Source organism: Orycteropus afer, unplaced genomic scaffold, assembly GCF_000298275.1.
Source record: "Orycteropus afer afer isolate SDZICR_OR568_19922 unplaced genomic scaffold, OryAfe1.0 scaffold00626, whole genome shotgun sequence".
NCBI lineage: Eukaryota > Metazoa > Chordata > Mammalia > Tubulidentata > Orycteropodidae > Orycteropus > Orycteropus afer.
Window position 1 is genome coordinate 461874 of NW_006922213.1, and position 12851 is coordinate 474724.

Below are 12851 nucleotides of genomic sequence, written 5' to 3' on the forward strand. Positions count from 1 at the left end.
GTAAAAGTTATCTAATTGCTAATACCCTTACTATCTGTAAAACAGAATATGTATCTATAATATTAGATATATCTAATCTCTAAATTCTCAATGAATTTCTAATATTTTCTCACGTGAAGAAAATACTTTGATAAGGGTGATAATTTTTTTCTGCATCAAAAAGATTTGAGACACTATTATAAATTTTAAAAAATAGAAGATAAAAATCAATGTACCTTTCTTTTATGTTCATCTCCTGGACAAAATAATTAAAAAATTACTCAAAATAATTCACATTTTACTAGTGTTACAGTTTGATAGTAAGTGATGGCAATAATTTCCTCATTTAAGTCCAGAAACGATAATGTAGCCATCTGTCAGGAGGGATTCACATCGATCTCTCTAAATAAAAACATTTATATACTCCTTATTTCTTGTCATTTGAAATAGTATATCATCAACATATTTATCAATATATTTATTAGTAACATATTGATAATGATAAAATCACCACAGAGGTGATTCTGCATAATGGAGACTCCGTGTAGAGAAGAACTGTGATCGACAGGAATTTTAACTTCTGATTTTTTGGGAGTGGATCACCAGGCCTTTCTTTTGAGGCAACTTTTGGTTAGCAGGCAACTGCGTTAGCAATTTGCACCACACAGGGCCTCCAAAGATGATAAGGATAATGATAAAAAAGTAATCCTGATGGAGTACTCACTATGTACTTGACACTGTTTTTAGAACATTATGCATATAAACCCATTCAAGTGTCACAAAAATCTCTTTATTTAGGTACCTTTAAAATTCCCAAATGATCAAAGCCTGGTTTCCAAGTCAAATTTTACTTTTTTTGCAGAGACAAATACTAACTGTATTTTGAACTAATGAATTTTAAATGAAAGAAGGGTGCCTTCATCGTAAGACCAAAGCCATGATGGACTTTTGACAGGAATATCAATATTATTTAGTGCATATATGATGTTTTTTATGTTGCTAACTAAGACTAAATGGTTCACTTTTAACCATATTTCATAGGCTATATCCATTTGACAGCACATATTACTATAATGCTAATTTAAAAACTCAGTAACTTTAGTAATCTTGAAAATATGATCACTTAGCAATGAAGACTTGTCTTGTGATTATTTCAAAGCATAGCTAAGTTCAGTATTGGGATTTTCTTTAGCTTGATTCCCAAAAAAACTAACCAATGTATACATCTTTTTTTTTTTTTTTTTTTAAATTAATTTTATTGTGGTGAAAACATACACACCAAGGCATTCACCACCATAACTTCCACATTTACAGCTCAGGAACTCAATGACGTTTTTCATGTTGTGCCACCATTACTGCTATCCTTTTCCAAAATATTCCACCACAATTAACATAAACTCAATAGCCTCCAAACAAAAGGTTCCCCTTTTCCCCTCCCTCCTACCACTGGTAACCACTGATAATCCATATATGTGTGTGTGTGTGTGTACATGTGCATGTATGCGTGTGCCTGTGTGAGTGTATATATACATTTTTTTTTCATTATTTGTTTTTTTCCAAACCTATCTAGCAATTTTCCCTCCCCTCTCCTCCCATCCCTGTTGTTGTTTGTTGTTGTTATGTGCTGTTGAGTTGGCCCCGACTCACAGTGACCCCTCCTTGGGTTTCCGAGGCAGTATCACTATGCAAGTAGGAGGCAGTATCACTATGCAAGTAGATTGCCCAAGCTTCCTTCCGAGGAGAGGCTGATAGGTTTGAACCACCAACCTTCTGGTTAGCAGTGAAGTGCCTTAGGCACTATGCTACCAGAGCTCCTCCTCCCATCCCTGGTAACCCACAAATAAAATTCCGTGCCATCAATGTATATATTATTTAAAAAATATTTTAAGATGATGTTAATGTTGGCAGTGTCCAGGCCTGAGAACAGAGACAGTAAGACGAATCTGTGATAATACTAACCGGTTGCTATTGAGTCAAGTTTGACTCATGATAACCCCATATGTGCCTGAGTAGAATTGGGCTCCGTAGAGTTTTTAATGGCTAATTTTTTCTGACGTAAGTCACCAGGCCTTTCTTCCAAGGCACCTTTGGGTGAACTCAAACCTGCAACCTTTTGGTTAGTAGCTGAGTGTCTTAACCATTTGCACCACCCAAGAACTCCATAATGATAATGTTGGTGTCAGCTGCTGTTGAGTTTGTTCTGACTCACAATGACCCTAAGTGCAACAGAATGAAAATCACCCTGTCCTACACTATCCTCACAGTCGTATCTATGCTTGAGCCTATGGTTGTGCCACTGTGTCAATCCATCTCATTAAAGGTCATTTTCTTATTCATTGACCAAGCATAATATCCTTCTCCAGGGACAAGTCTCTCTTGAAAACATGACCAAATCACGAGTGGCTAAGTCTTCCCATCCTCACTTCTAAGAAGCATTCCAGTTATAATAATAATAAAACCCAATTGCCATAAAGTTAAGTCTGACTCATAGTGACCCCCATAGGGTTTCAAAGGATGTGTATCTTTAAAGAAGCAGACTGCATCTTTCTCTTGTGGAGCAGCTGTTGGGTTTGAACCACTGACATTTTGGTTAACAGCTGAATGCCTTACCATCATGCCACCAGAACTCCTTATATAATAATAGTAGTAGCTACTAATTATTGAACAGGTACTCTGCAATACATATGCTGTTGTTGTTGTTAGGTGCCATCGAGTTATGTCTGATTCATAGTGACCCTATACACAGCAGAACAAAACACCACCCAGTCCCACACCAGCTCCATGATCCTTGCTATACTTGAGCCCATCACTGCAGCCACTGGGTCAATCCATCTCATTGAGGGCTTTCCCCTCCTTCATCGACCATCCACCTTACCAAGCATGAAATCCTTCTCCAGGGAATGCTTCCTTCAGTTAAAATGACCTGACCAAAGTAGGTGAGAACAATATCTGGCCATTCTTGCTTCTAAGGAGCATTTTGGTTACACTTCCTCCAGGACAGATCTGTTCATTCTTTTAGCAGTCCATGGTACCTTCAGCATTCTTCACCAGCACCACAACTCAAAAGCATCAATTCTTCCTCAATCTTCCTTATTCATTGTCCAGCTCTCACATGCATTTGAGGGGACTGAATATATCATAGCTTGTGTCAGGTGCAACTAAGTCCTCAAGGAGATATCTTTGCTCTTCAGCACTTGAAAAAGGTCCCTTGCATCCAACTTGCTCAGTGTTATAAGTCGTCTAATGTCCTGACTGCTGCTTCCATTGGTGTTGATTGTAGAACCAAGCAATGTGAAGTCTTTGACAACCTCTATCTTTTTTCCATTTATCATAATGCAATTGTGAGGATTTTTGTTTTCTTTATATTGACATGTAATCCATACCAAGCATAATATCCTTCTCCAGGGACAAGTCTCTCTTAAAAACATGACCAAAGTACGAGAGGCTATGTCTTCTCACCCTCACTTCTAAGCAGCATTCCAGTCGTAATAATAATAGGACCCAGAAGAATACAGAAGACTGTATTCTTCAATCTTCATCAGTAAGTGCCTCAAGTAGTCCTCACTTTCAGCAAGCAAAGTTGTGTCGTCAGCGTATCACAGGTTGTTAATGATTTTTCCTCCAATCTTGAATCCACATTCTTCTTCATATAATCTAGCTTCTTGGATTATTTGCTCAGCATATAGATTGAGTAAGTATGGGGAAAGGATACAACCCTGACACACTCCCTTCTTGATTTTAAACCATGCAGTGTCCCCTTGTTCTGTTGGAATGACAGCCTCCTGGTCAATGTACATGTTCCTCACAAGTACAAGTAAGTGTTCTGGAATTCCCATTTTTCTCAATGTTAGCCACAATTTGTTATGATCCACACAATCAAATGCCGTTGCATAGTCAATAAAACACAAGTAAACATCTTTCTGGCATTCTTTGCCTTGAGCCAAGATCCATCTGACAACAATGATGATATCCCTTGTTCTGTGTCCTCTTCTGAATCCAGCTTGCACCTCTGGAAGTTCTCTGTCAATATACTGCTGCAACCATTTTTGAATTATCTTCAGTAAGATCTTACTTGCATGTGATATTAATGATATTGTTCAATAATTTTCACATTCTGTGGTATTACCTTTCTTTGGAATGGGTACAAATATGGATCTCTTCCAGTCAGTTGGCCAGGTGGCTGTCTTCCAAATCTCTTGGCATAACCGAGTGAGTACCTCCAGTGGGCCATCTGTTTGTTGAAACCTCTCAATGGGTATTCCATCAATTCCTGGAGCCTTGTTCTTTGGCAATTCCTTCTGCGTATCTTAGACTTCTTCCTTCAGTACCATTGGTTCTTGAACAATGGTTCCTGAAATGAATGAACATCTACCAGTTCTTTTTGGCACAGCGACTCTGTGTATTCCTTCCATCTTATTTTGATGCTTCCTGCATCATTTAATATTTTGTCCATAGAATATTTCAATATTGCAACTCAAGGCTTAAATTTTTCCTCAGTTCTTTCAGCTTGAGAAATGCTGAGTGTGTTCTCTTTTGGTTTTCTAACTGCAAGTCTTTGCACACTTCATTATAGTAATTGACTTTGCCTGCTTGAGATGCTCTTTGAAATCTTATGTTCAGCTCTTTTATCTTGTCATTTCTTCCATTTACTTTAGCTACTCTCCACTCAAGGGCAAATTTCAGAGTCTCTTCTGTCATCCATTTTGGTCTTCTCTTCTCTTCTCATCTTTTTAGTGACCTCTTGCTTTCTTCATGGATGATGTTCTTGATATCATTTCACAATTCTTCTGGTTTTAGGTCATTGGTGTTTAGTGCATCAAATCTATTCTTTAGATGGTCTCTAAATTCAGGAAGGATATATTCAAGATCATATTTTGGCTCTTGTGGACTTGTTTGAATTACCTTCAACTTCAAGTTGAACTTGAATATGAGCAGTTGATGGTCCATAATCAGTTCCTGGCCTGGTTTTGGCTGAAGATATTTAGCTTTTCCATCGCCTCTTGCCACAGATGTAGTCAATCTGCTTCCTGTGTATTCCATCTGGTGAAGTCCACATGTATAGCCATTGTTTGTGTTGTTGAAAAAAAATATATTTGCAATGAATAAGTCGTTGGTCTTGCAAAATTCTACCATGCAATTTCCAGCATTATTTCTGTCACTAAGGCCAAATTTTCCAACTACTGGTGATTCTTATTTGTTTCCAGCTTTTGCATTCTAGTCACCAGTGATAATTAACACATCTTGATCGCATGTTCAGTCAATTTCAGACTGCAGAAGCTGATAAAAATCTTCAATTTCTTCATCTTTGGCTTTGGTGATTGGTGTATAAATGTGAATAATAGTAGCATTAACTGGTCTTCATTGTAGGTGCATGAATATTATCCTATCACTGACAGTATTGTACTCAGGACAGATTTTGAAACATCTTTTATGATGATGATTGCCATGTCAGTCCTCTTTAAATTATCATTCCTGGCATAGTAGATCATATGGTTGTCTGATTCAAAATGGCCAAAACCAGTCCATTTCTGCTCACTAATGACTAGGATATCAAATTTTATGCATTCCATTTAATTTCTGACAACTTCCAATTTTACTAGATTCATACTTCCTGCATTCCATGTTCTGATTATTAATGGATGTTTGCAGCTGTTTCTCCTCAATTTGAGTTGTGCCACATCAGCAAATGGGGTTCTCAAATGCTTTACCATGGCCATATCAGTAAAGTTGTGTCTACTCTGATAATGCAGCCCTTTCTCAGTCATATTTTGAGAGCCTTCCAACTTAAGTGGCTCATCCTCCTGTACTGTATTGGGCAATGTTTCCAGGTTATTCATAAAGTTGCACAGTAATGTATCAGACAGTGTTTCTCTACTATTCATAAGGTTTTCCCTGGCCAATTCTTTGAGAAGTGGATGACCTCTTCCTTCTTCCTAGTGTGTCTCAGTCTTTAAGCTGTGCTGAAACCTGTGCTCCATGTGCAACCCCACTGGGTTTGAAACACTGGTGGCACAGCCTCAAACCTTACAGCAACATGCCACCATGGTAGGACAAACCTACAAACGAGTCCCCCTTAGGTTTTCGAAACCTCTCCACCCTCCCCTTACACGGATCCCTGCCTCTCTCTCCCCTCTCCTGGATCCTTGCTGCTGCTTCCTCGCTCTGTCCTGGTCTGCCTGGCCTTTTCTCTCCTTTCCACTGCTTTCCCACTGCCACTTGTGGGGCATGGCCTGGGTCCCTCCCCTACCTAGATCCCTACCACTGCTTCCTTTCTCTGTCCTAGTCCCCCTCATGTGCTAGATGTCTTATATCTGTTATCTCATTTTGTTGTGAAATAGCCATACAAATTAGTTAGTTATTGTTTTGTAGAACTGAGGAAAACAGTTTGGAGTAGTTAGGAAACTTGTCCAAATTTATGTGTTTTGTAAGGCACTGAGGTAGGATTTAATGATTCTAAAATTAGTGGAATTTCTACTATGACAGACTACCTTTCAGATAAGAAAACGTAAATGTAGTTTCTAAATATTCTTGCTTTGATTTTGCTAAAAATGATCTACCCTGAAGAGTATGAATTTTTTATAGGGATGGATTTTTTTTTTTTTTTCCTTAGAAAAGGTACGTCAGAAGAAATAGCCCTTTTCTCTTTTTGATGAAGAAGAAGGATATTGTGCTTGGAATAGCTGTAAATATCATATGATCATGAAAGGATTGGTATCACAATAAAATCTAGGATGCCAAAGCTGAGAAAATGGAAAACTATGGTCTTTGTTGACATAATTGGGCAATAGCACTAATTCTAGTACTGCCTTTTTTCCCCATTTGCATTTTATATGTAGGCATTGTTGTACACAGTATGATTTAAGCTACTTTTAGATGAGTATTCTGCCATTTGCAGCTGGAACTATGCAAACTGATTTGCATACTTTAACCTTTTAATTTTTGTAACAACACAATCACATATGTTACACAGAATAATGGAAGAATCAGGTTCTAATTTCACAGAATAATGGAAGATTTCGGCTATGAACTCAGATGGGTCTGACTCCAAAGCTAGAGTTCCTGGCCATTCTGTTTTTTTTTTCTTTCCTCAATCATTCAGTCATTCATACATGACTCCATTCTGTCTTTTATAATTGTAATTTAGCACAGTAATTTTTATTCCAGTTAGAAGCAAAATTGAATTTGCTTAAATTGAATTCTTCAAGTGAATTGTCTTCCTCATCCCAGAAAGATAATGGATCAAAAACCCATCAATTTTAGGATTTTTTTATATTTATGGCTTTAAAACTTCTTTATCTCCTACAATCCAGCTTTCTAGATATGTAGTCTCTCACTCAAAAGAAAGCATTCCTGTGATATAAGCAGTACAGTAACTCTCCATGCTATGAATGTCCTACTTAGAGACAACTCCCACTTGCCCTTTAACATTATGTACATTTGCCCTCACTCTTTTTTTTTAAAAATTCTTATTGTGATTTGGGTACAAATTTACAAAGTGGATTTATTTTACTTTCAACAGTTCATCCACATTTTTTTTCACAGCACTGAATACAATCTCAACAGTAAACAGCTCTCCTCCCATCTCTTCTCTTTTACAACCCCTTCCCTCTACCCTTGTTATCTGTGCACTGTTGTCCCCTACAGAAATGCTGCCCTTCCGGTGTCTCATTTTTGATTGTTCTAAGGGGTGTATCTCCCTGGGGTAGGTATTCTCCTCATAGGCCTTTCTACTGTTAGGCCAAGAACTAATCTACACAGTGAGTCTGATTCCAGGCACAAAGGATAACCCAGGGTCATAGGCTAGGGGGTTTCACCAGTTTCTATCGGACCATAATTCTGGTCATTTTTGTATTTTTGAATTTTATTCCACATTTTTCTTCCCACTCTATCCAGGGTCTCCAATTTTGATCCCTTTCCATTTGGTTGGTATTGGTTACTGGGCAACATCTAGTTCTTCTGGTCTGAGGGTTATGAAGGCTGAAGTTCCCATGGTCCATTAGTCCCTTGGACTAATTGTTTCCATATAACATTGATTTTCTTCATTCTTCTTTGCTCCAGATGAGGGGAGACCAATAATTGCAGCTTAGATGGCTGCTAGAAAGCTTTTAAGAACCTGGTCACTACTCACCAAAGTAGCATATAAGACAAGATTTTTATGTATTATGTTGTGCCATTTGAGCTTGATGCCCCCGAGACCATGATCCCAAGCCCACAGGCCCAGTAACTTACTCCTTTAAGGTGCTTGGTTGTCACTGAGAAGCTACTCCAACCTTGTCCCCTGTTAGTTCTATTATGTATATGGATTTTTTTTGTATCACAAATATACATGTAGGAATATCATCAGCCAAATTTATCCATGGGTATATTTCTATTTGCCTACCCACATTTGTTCTTCTCACTTGTCTGTGCATCTATCCATGGACTAGTGTTTGTCGTTACTGATAATGCAGTATTGTATATGTAATAGTATTTGCCTCTGTTGTCTATATCTTTTATACACCTCTCTGTATCCTCTGTTTTCCTATTGTTATTGTGTTGTCACATACTTTTGTTATATTGCCTTTTCCTTCACCCAAATCAACACATGGATCTTAACTAGTTAGAAATCTTTCCTCTCCTTCCCTCCCATCCATGCTAACCCACAAAGTAAGTTTCCTTCCCTGTGTAAATCTTTCCTTGACTTTTTATAATGGACTCGTGTACAATATTTGTACTTCTGTGATTGATTTATTTCATTCGGCATAATATCTTCCAACATCATCCATATTGAGGTAATTCACATATTCTTCATTATTCTTTAATGTTACATAGTACTCCATTGTGTGAATGTACCATAGTTTGGTTATCCATTAATTTGTTGATAGGCACTTAGATTGTTCCTATCTTTTTGCAATTGTGAATAGTGCTGTGATGAACATGGGTGTGCATATGTATGTTTGCATCCAGGAACTCATCTTTTTAGGATATATTCCTAGTAGTGGAACTGATGGATCAAATGTTATTTCTGTTTCCAACTTTTTAAAGAAACATCGTACCATTTTCCACAGTGGCTGTACCGTTTTACAGCCTCACTAGCAGTATATGAGAGTTTCAATCTCTCCATACCCTCACCAGCATTTGCTATTTTCTGCCTTGTTTAACTTCATTATTTCTGAGGTGAGATGATATCTTATTGTTGTTTTGATTTGCATCTTTCTGACAGCAGTGAGTTTTTTGTTTTTTTGGAATGGCTAATGATCTTGAGAATTTCCTTAAATTGGCCACCTGTATATCTTCTTTAGTGAAACGTCTATTCATGTCCTTTGCCCATTTTTGAATTTCTCTATTTGTCTTTTTGATATTCAGGTGTTGAAGTTTTTTTATAAATTTTAGAAATAAGTCTTTTGTCAGATACGTCATAACCGAAAGTTTTTTCCCTATCTGTAGATTCTCTTTTTACTCTTCTGGATAGATCTTTCAATACACACAAGAATTTAATTTTTAAAAGGTCTCAGTCATCTAGTTTCTCTTTCACTGCTTGTGCATTTTGGGTTATGCTCAATAGTCTATTTATACCATAAATCAGGGCCCCTAGATTTGCCTCTATTTTATCTTGGATGAACTTTATGGCTTTTGTTTTTCAATTTAGGTCTTTGGTCCATCTTGAGTCCATTTTTGTGTATGGTGTGAGGTATGGATCTTACTTCATTTTTCTGTAAATGGATATCCCATTTTGCTAGCACCATTTGTTAAAGAGGCTATCTCTCCCCCATTTAATGGATTTTAGCCTTTTGTCAAAGCTCAGCTGTTCATGGATGGATAGGTCTACTTTTGGATTCTCAATTCTGTTCCAGTGGTCTATTTGTCTACCTTTGTACCAATACCATGCTGTTTTGACTACTGTGGTTGTATAGTAGGTTTTGAGATTGGATAGTGTGAGACCTCCTGTTGTTTTTTTCCTTCAGTAGTACCTTGATTATCCAATGTCTCTTTCCTTTCCATATAAGTTAGTGATTGGTTTTTCCATGTCCTTAAAGAATGCCTATGGAATCTGTATCAGGATTGCTTTGGATGCATAGATGGCTTCGGGCAGTAATAATGTTTTCACAGTATTATCTTCCTATCCATGAACATGGAATGTTCTTCCATTTATGTAGGTCTCTTGTAGTTTCTTGTAGTGGAGGTTTGTAGTTTTCTTTGTATAACTCTTTTGTGTGCCTGGTAAGGTTTATTGCTAAGTATTTTATCTTTTGGGTAACTATTGTAAATGGCATTGTTCTCCTTATTTCCTTTTCAGAGATCTCTGTTGATGTAGAGGAATCCAACTGATTTTTGTATGTTGATCTTGTATCCTACCACTTTGCTGAATCTTTCTATTAGTTCCAGTAGTTTTCTTGCTGGGTCTGTCAGGTTTTCTATATATATATGATCATGTCACCTGAAAAGAGAGATGGTTTTGCTTTTTCTTTGCCAATCTGGATGCCTTTTATTTCTCTTTCTTGCCTTATTGCCCTGGCTAGCACTTCCAATACAATGTTGAATAGAAGTGGTGATAGAGGCCATCCTTGTGTGGTTTCTGTTCACAAGGGGAATGGTTTGAGTCTTTGTCTATGGAGAATAATGTTGGTTATTGGTTTTGCATACATGCCCTTTATTATATTGAGAAATTTCCCTTCTATTCCTATTTTACTGAGAGTTTTTATTATTATTATTATTATTATTATTTTGTTTTTAAAATCAGGAATGGGTGTTGAATTTTATCAAATGCATTTTCGGCATTAAATGATATGACTGTGTGCTCTTTTCCTTTGTTTTATTTATGTGATGGATTACCTTGATTTTCTGATGTTGGACCATCTTTGCATTTTGTTGGTAAGTGCTGTCGAGTCGTTTCCAACTCATAGCAACCCTACACACATCAGAATGAAACACTGCCTGGTCCTGCACCAGCTCCACAATCCTTACTATACTTGAGCCCATCGCCGCAGCCACTGTGTCAATCCATCTTGTTGAGGGCCTTCACCTCCTTTGTCGACTGTCCACCTTACCAAGCATGACATCCTTCTCCAGGGAATGGTCCTTTCTGACAACATACTTGCATAGTTAGTTTAAATCCAACATGGTCATGGTGTATTATTTTCTTGATGTGGTGTTGGATTCTCATGACTAGGATTTTCTTGAAGATTTTTCTATCTATATCATTTGGGATATTTTTCCATAGTTTTCCTTTTCCGTGGTGTCTTTAATTGGCTTTGTCAAGGCTGTGCTTGCTTCATAGAGTGAACTTGTGAATATATTCCATTATTTTCCATGTTCTGGAATAGTGTGAGTAGTATAGATGTCAGGTCTTCTCTGAACTTGTGATAGAATTCTCCAGTGAAGCCGTCTGGGCCAGGACTACTGTGTGTGGAGAAATTTTTTTATGACCTAGTCAGTTTCTTCTTTGGTTATGAATCTGTTCAAGTATTCTATCTCAGACTGTGTTAGTGTAGTTAGTGTAAGTCTTGTGTTTCTAGAAATTTGTCCATCTTTTCTAGGTTTTGTTGAAGTATAGTTCTTCAAAATACTGTATTATCATTTTTAATTTCAGTTGGTTCTGTTGTGATGTTGACCATTTCATTTATTATTCACACTGTTTGCACCTTCTCTTTGTTTCCTTTGTTAAACTGACCAGTGGTTTGTCAATTTTTTAATCCTTTGGAAGAACCACCTTGTAGTCTTGATTTTCCTTTATTTTTTTCTTTTGTTTTGTTTATTGCTTCATTTATTTCTGCTCTGATCTTGATTTCTTTTCTTTTCTAGAGACTGTAGGTTTCTTCTGTTGCTCTTTTTCTAATTGTTGAGTTGTTAAGTTATTGATTTTTATTCTTTTTTCTTTTTTGATGTGTGCATTTATTGCTATAAATTGATCTCTGAATATCACTTTTGTTGTGTCCAAACGATTTTTGTAAGCTATATTTTAATTTTATTGTTTCTAGGAGTTGTTTTTATTTCACACTTTATTTTTTCTGTTACCCAGTAGTTGTTGAGCAGTGTATTATTCAGGTTCCATATATTTACTTTTTTTCCCCTTGGTCTTCCTATTATTGATTTCTAATTTTATAGCATTGTGATCAGACAAGATGCTTTGTAGTATTTTTATATTTTAAAATTTATTGAGGCTTGTTTTATGGCCTAACATGTGGTCTATTCTGGGGAATAATTCATGTGCACTGAAGAATGTGCATTGTGTTTTTGATGGATAGAGTGCTCTGTATATGTCTTTAAGGTCAAGTTTGTTCATTCTATTGTTGAGAACTTCTGTGTCTTTGTTTTTTTCCTAGTTACTCTGTCCTTCATCAAAAATGGCATGTTAAAGTCTCCTAGTACTATTGTAGAATTGTCTATTTTTCCCGTCAATTCAGTTAATGTTTGCTTCATGTATTTTTAAGCTCTTTCATTGGTTACATAGATATTTATTATGGTAATATTCTTGTGGCCAACTGATTCTTTTAACATCATATAATGCTCTTCTTTGTCCCCTATGCTGGTTTTCACCTTGAAGTCTATTTGATCAGAAATTAATATTGCCACTCCTGCTCTTTTTTGGTTGCCATTAGCTTGATATTTCCAGCCCTTGATTTTTAATTTATTTTTATCTTTGTGTATAAGGTAGGTCTTTTGTAGGCAGTATATTAATGAGTCTTTTCTCATCCAATTTACCACTCCTTTTCTCTTGACTAGTGCATTTAATCCAGTTACATACAGTGTAATTTATTGCTGTCATTCTATTATGTTTTGTTGTTGTTGTTGTTGTTGTTGTGCTGGTGGTGGATTCTTTGTTCTACATATTTTTTTTTCCTGTGCTGAGAGCATTTGGTTATTGAGTTTGTTTTTTTTTTTTCTTTTTCTTT